A 7,171-nucleotide genomic window follows, 5' to 3' on the forward strand; every position below is an offset into this window, starting at 1 on the left:
TCAGTATTCAATATTGTATGTTTAAAATATCAAAACAGTATTAATGCATTTGTAACTGCAGGTTAAATACATTCATGTCCTGCATTAAACTGTGCTAGGGCTGCATTTACTGCATGTCTAGTACAGATCCGATCTTTTGACCATATCCGATTTTTTGGCCTGTCTGTTTACATTCAATAGACACAACGATAGGCTATCTGTTGTTTACATAGTTCCCGCCCAAAATGATTGTGAGTGATCACACATGGTTGATCCTCGGGTTTGGAATGGCTGTGCTATTAAAATTATTTATATAATTCACGTCGAGTGGCCATTTGGCTATTATTTGGCAGCAATTTTTTTACGTTTCCATCTCAGTAAAATGCGAGCGCATACAGCACACCGGCATTAACATGCTATCTTTTCCAGGCAAATGTGTCGCCCTCGCATTCGGGAGTTCTGCAGGGAATCAGATATGTGTGTTTAGATGTAGGCCGGATGTCCAGAGTATCTGATATAAAACCACATTTGGAAACGGCTCAGATCGGATGCGAAAAAATTGGATCTTGTGTGGATTTTTGTGTTTACACATGTGCATAAAATTCTAACCTGTGTCAGATGTGGGCAAAAAAGCGGATTTATTTTTGCCAGTGTAAACTGCCTAAATGCCACCTCTAATGCAGCTTCTGTGTTTTCTCTGCATTGCAAAGATTAATTTTATCAATACTGATTTCATTTGCTTGGTAACAGCCCAAATGACTTCTAATTGACTGATCCGATTTAAGAATTTGACTGAAAAGATTATGCACATTTTTAAAAGAAAAGAAAATAGCTTTATAAATAATAAAAATCTATTTAAACTTGTTTCTATTTGAACTAATTTCTATCACTTCTGTGAACCGATCACCACACAGAAGAAGAATATAAAAAAATCAGTCAATCAACCAAAATAACCATCTAATTATCTAATTATAATTAGCGATAAAATCCTAGAAAATAATGAAATATATTCTTTGTCAACATCGCATACCTCTAATATATTTAACGTTTTGTTTATAAAAAATTTAAATAAATATGAGAACTGCACGACAAAATGTCTGTGCACGTCCCTGTGTTGTTGGATTTGCTTTCTTGCGTTCTGGGTGAGATGTGATGTTACATTTCTATAAACAGCTCTCCTGTGGGAGGAGTGATGTATGCGCAGTCTGTCCATGCAGGCAAAGGAAAAGTTTGGCACTTGAAAAATGCTTTGCAAACTATCATGTCACGCAACAGTCATTGCATCTCCATGAAATAGCAGGTAACATGAGTTTATGTATAATTTAAGTGTTTTGAATACAGCATTTCATCTGATCTCACAACGCATAAAAATTCACGCGGGCCGCATTTTCATATTTCGTTTTCTTCAATCACATATAAATAGCAAATGCATGCCTAATCTGCTCATGCACGCTGGGATGCAGTTCACAACAGCAGTCTTTGCACGGATATTGCTAAAGGTTCAATTGCGATTGGTTCAGCTGTTTATTTAATTAGAGCTATTCAAGACCCATGTGTTCAGTTGCTTGCACCATGTTTAGTAGTTACAAGTTTTCATTGCTTTTCAGCCACACTAGCCTAGTGAACCTGTGGTTGCGCTGTGTGCTTGACGGATACAGGGTCGCACTGCAAGGGTTTCAGGGGAAATAGATGTCACAGATGCAAGACATGACCTCGGGCTTATGTGTGTCTTATCGGATCACAGCGAGCAAAGAATGACATAGAAAAATATTACACAAATATGACATTAGAGGCACTTTTTTAGATACGGTTGGTAGCAACCACTGAGCAATACATTCATTTAGGCTAAATTTGCACCCTGTTACTTAATTCTGTTGATGCACATTTAATGCTTGCTGCTAGAATAATATGATAATAACAATACAAAATTAAAAATTAAAACAGACATCAGGGTTTTATCTGGACATTTTGCTACCAAGTTTGGCACAAATGTGCAAACCTCATATAAGATGAATAGTTTTGAAATGAAAATAATGTAATATTTCTGCTCGTACAGTTTCAGTCATGGGGTTTTCCACGTTTCACCGTTCTTGTACTAAGCATTTCTGCATTCTGTATGTGATTCCACATAATTATAGCTGTCTCTGTGCCCTCTGTTTGTCTGTCTCTCTCATTCTCCATCTTCCCCCCTCTCTCTTTCTGTCTGTCTCCGCGCCTCTCTCGCTGCTTCCTGTCTCCCTAATCCGTAATCCTGTGAAAATCGGTCAGGCGAAACAGGGCGGCTTTGATCAGGCTCTTATATCAACGGTGGATTCGGTGTCAGCTCACCCGGATCCCACAGAACCCTGGAGCCCTGGCGCAGGAGCTCCTGACAGCAGCTCATCCACCCAGCCCAGACACCCTCATCCTAAAGGACTTATGATGCATAACAACTACAGCATATGGCTCATTTGCCATTGGATTTCTCATTATTATACAGACTATTTTAGGGATACTGTAATGTTTAAAGACCACCTAAAATTACTAATTATGACAGTGAATTCCACTCATTTAACTGTAGGGGGCTCTAAATTTGCAAAAAAAAAAATCTGCTTTCAGTCCTTTAAAACATTATAATGTTGTTGTTGTTTTTTTTTGCTTTTGTGTTTTCCATAGAAAACAAGGATCGATCAGAATTATTTTTAGGGTAATCAAAATTGTGAGTTGATTTAGTTCAACTGTTCCTGAACCCAGAACACGCTTTAATATTGATCTGCTGGAGCAGCCAGGTTCTCTGTTTGTGTTTTGCACCGGTCTCAATCCCTTTGTGGGTCTGGTGTTGAGTAGCTTTGCTCACCCAGGGAGTGCAGACTTTCCACTTCCTGCGCAGTGATATCTCACACCCTGACGGGTAACCAGGGTACCCATTTGACATGGACAGTAACTTTATACTCACAGGACGTGAAGTTAGCAAAGCCAGACATCTTATCTCGTGAGTGAAGCACAGTATTGGGTTTGTTGTGTACTTAAAAGGGATCTGTTTTATATCAACAGTTCAGCGAGGTTTTACTGAGCCATATTTATGGGCCAAATTTCTCTTGTCACAGAGCTGAACTGACCGGAATATTATATAAATAAAAACATATATTCTCAGCACTGACTTCACTTTTCTGAACCCATAACTGTTCCCAAGGTGATTTTTAGTGTATCATTTCCCCTCAATTTCACACAGGTGGTTTAGCAGAAGTAACAAACTTTTTTAAAGATTTTTTTTATTTTTTTGCATATGTGAATATATATATATATATATATATATATATATATATATATATATATATATATATATATATATATATATATATATATATATATACACACACACACACACACACACACATTTACACAATTATTATTATAATTTTTTACATAAGTGCCTCTTGGTTTTGCAGGTGCATGAGAACTGTAATCAGGTTCTTTGAATCAGTAAGAATGCATGAGCATAGGTGCGCCCCAGCACTGCACAGGAAGTACAGCATCTGATAGTCAACCACCTAGATGAGCTTCTATCTCTTCCATCTCTTTCTGCAATTTCAGCAACTAATAGCGATACCGTAAACACTATGGGTTTTTTCCATTTAAGACTCAAAACTGATTAACAGTGAGCGGTGCAAGTGTACTAATGGGTATGGATGTCCAGCGATGCCTGTTGATTCAGATGAGGTTCATTAGTTCTCATTTTGTCAGCGGGTAATAAAGAAATAATTTTTTTATTCTTTTTTTTTTTTTTTAAAGCTGGCATGAAATTAATATTCATCCTACTTTGTCAATGCATATTATAAATCTTGTTGCGAACGATTAATCTGTGCATGTTTCCTCAGGTCATCCAATATGTAGATAAGATGGTTTCTTCATCAGAACAAATTTGGAGAAATTTTGCATTGCATCACTTGCTCACCAGTGGATCCTCAGCAGTGAATGGGTGCCGTCAGAATGAGAGTCCAAACAGCTGATAAAAATATAATTTTGTTTCTAACTATCACAGCTTTTTTACTCCACAAGACATTAACTGATGGACTGGAGTGGTGTGAATCACTAGATTATTGTGATGTTTTTATCAGCTGTTTGGACTCTCATTCTGACGGCACCCATTCACTGCAGAGGATCCACTGAAGAGCAAGTGATGCAATGCAAAATTTCTCCAAATCTGTTCTGATGAAGAAACAAACTCTTCTATATCTTGGATGGCCTGAGATGGAGTACATTCTCGGCTTATTAAAATTTTGAGTGAACTATTCCTTAACATTGTTTATAACACATAAAACAATGAATGTTTTATAATCTTTTACATCATGATATGGGGGGAAAAAATAATCTGTCACTACTCACTACCCTAAATGCGCTTGTTGGCGACATAAGAGAAACTTTAAAGCTCCCTGTAAAAAATCATCTTTCGGTTAGAGGATTTATCTAAAAATTTAAGAAGATAAAATTTAAAATAATTTTTATTGTTAAAAAATACTCTTTTTTATATGTTTTACAGTAAAATAACACAAAAGTAATATTTCTTTTGTTTAATGTTCCCACATTTCTTTCTAGTTTAAATGACTCTAGTTACTGCAGGGTGAAAACATCACAACCATCTGGAAATCATGATGCACTGGATAGGTTGTATATATCTAGGAAAATGTGAACATTGTATTCACCCACACTTCTTAATCATTCACTGGCCGGATGGTTTGTGAAGCTTGAGTATTTATTTCACTGGCACGCCATCTAATGGTTATAAATGATACTGAAAATGCACAAGAGGAAGTGCACATGTTCTTTATACATAATAAATGTCACAAAAGATGTCCTAAGCAGCTTAAATAAAGAATATTAAACTATCACACTCATGCACTCAGTCAAACATTCAAGGGGCTGTAAAAATGTTTCCCAAATAAAAACATCTGAGACCAGAGGTTTAAAAATGGCCAGCAGCTATTTCCACTGTGTAAAGAGTGATAGAGGATATTTACACTAAGTGATAATAGTTATAGATTCTATTTACACTGTTAAAATAGCAGGGTTTTCTGCTATTTATGCTAGCCTACTTTCTGCAGATAGTGGCAGTAATCTGGACATCAGTAGGTCTATTGTAGTACATTATAAAACATGCAATAATAACTCACTGAGTGTAAATTTTAATTCAAATTATTAAATGGATGCCACCTTATTGGGACAATAATGTCCTCCCTACACCTACCCTAACCCTACTTTATTTTCAACTTTTTGATTATTTCCTTCATTTTTATGAAAAGAAATGCTTTTCCGATGTGATTTAAAATTTGAAAAGAGGGAAAAAAGTTTTCCAAAAAGGCAGATTCGATCACATCAAAATGAGTACAACACACGTTTAACCACCTGTGCTACTGAACCTGAAGACTGTTAACTGTCTTCTGTCATGTTGATTAAACCAAATCACGCGTTGGTGAGCGGAGTTAGTGTAAATAGCCTCTGCAGACAAGGCGGGTTATTTGCACTTAGTGTAAATAGACACTTGGGTAAAAAAAAAAAATTTGTATAGTTATTGAAACACTACTATTATTTCTGTGATACTTTGAGGTTTGACGTGTAACTGTTTGTGCAACTGTTGTGGTTACAAGGACAGGTTGGGAATAATCTCTGGGAACAACAGCTCCTTGCAGATTTTTGTAATCCCAGGCTGAAGCCCCCCGAGGGGGATTAATCCGACTCCTCTCTATACCTTACACACAAAGACCCTGTCACTGAGCTCCTGGACTGAGGAAAATAAGAATAATGGTGTGTACTGTAGTTTTGGAATTAGCAGGAGATCGCCATTGCATCCTCTTATTGACTGAATAACTGATAATATACCCGAATACCGATGCACAAAATGTTTTCAGGAAAAAACAGCCATAATCGGTGTACCATGTGTTTAGTATAACCTCTGCCATACAGCCAAAAATAGTGGCCCATAAATAAACCTGAAACAACTGAAGCAAAAAACTTCCTGTGACCCGAGCCAAAAATGCTCTTCGAATGAATTAATAGAATTGTGTTGCAGATGTAATGGCAATATTGTTAATAAAAAACAAAATGACTGTTAAAATTGTTAATACATAAGCATGGGATTTCATATAGGGATTCTGTAATTGACTGAATGTAAAAAATAATTTGGAACAAAACCAAACATTCTTGTACGCTGGCAAATAAAGTATGTCTCTAAAAATAAAATCAAGCTCAATAGCACAAAAAAGTATAATTCACACATATGTATAAAATAGGTATATCTGTATAAATATCTATTTAAAAAAGAAAATAAAAACATATTTATAAAATAATAATTTGGCATTATTTATTTTGTTTAAGAAATGAGAAAATGATTTACAGAGGATCACAGACTCAAAGCTAACATCATTTGCAGCTTCCTGGCCTTTTTCACATTTGTTCTTTTTAAAGGGATAGTTCACCCAAAAATTGTAAATCTGTCATTAATTACTCACTCTCATGTTGTTGCAAACCCGTAATACCTCCTTCGTCTTCAGAAAACAAATTAAGATATTTTTGGTGAAATCTGAGAGCTCTCTGACCCTGCATAGACAGCAACACAACTGAAATGTTCCCAGATCCAAAAAAAAAAAAACATAGCAAGGACATCTGTAAAACAGTCCATGTGACATCAGTAGCTCAACTAAAATTTTGCGAAGCTAGAATATAACTATTCTTCCACCATTTTGGAGAGCACCACAGTGCATGCACGCACTTTCCCCAGAATGTAGACAACGTAATCAGCACTGTTTACATTCTAGGGAAAGGCTAGCACAGCATGCACAAGGGTAGCCTACTCTCCAAAATGGTGGAAGATGTTAACTTGGGGAGAAGAAATGTATAATAAATCATGTTATTTTTGTTTTATTTGCACACAAAAAATATTCTCGTAGCTAAGCAAAATTTAAGTTGAGCTATTTTAAAGATGTCTTTACTACCTTTCTGGACTTTGAACGTGTCATTTGTGTGGCTGTCCATGCAGGGTCAGAGAGCTCTTGGATTTCATCTATATATCTTAATTTGTGTTCTGAAGATGAATGAAGGTCTTAAGGGTTTGGAACGACATGAGGGCGAGTAATTAATGACAGAATTTTCATTTTGGGTGATCTATGCCTTTAAACATATGCCTACAGTATTATTTGAGCCGAGCCAATCACGAGGC

The sequence above is a fragment of the Carassius gibelio genome, chromosome B10, assembly GCF_023724105.1.
Source record: "Carassius gibelio isolate Cgi1373 ecotype wild population from Czech Republic chromosome B10, carGib1.2-hapl.c, whole genome shotgun sequence".
Classification (NCBI taxonomy): domain Eukaryota; kingdom Metazoa; phylum Chordata; class Actinopteri; order Cypriniformes; family Cyprinidae; genus Carassius; species Carassius gibelio.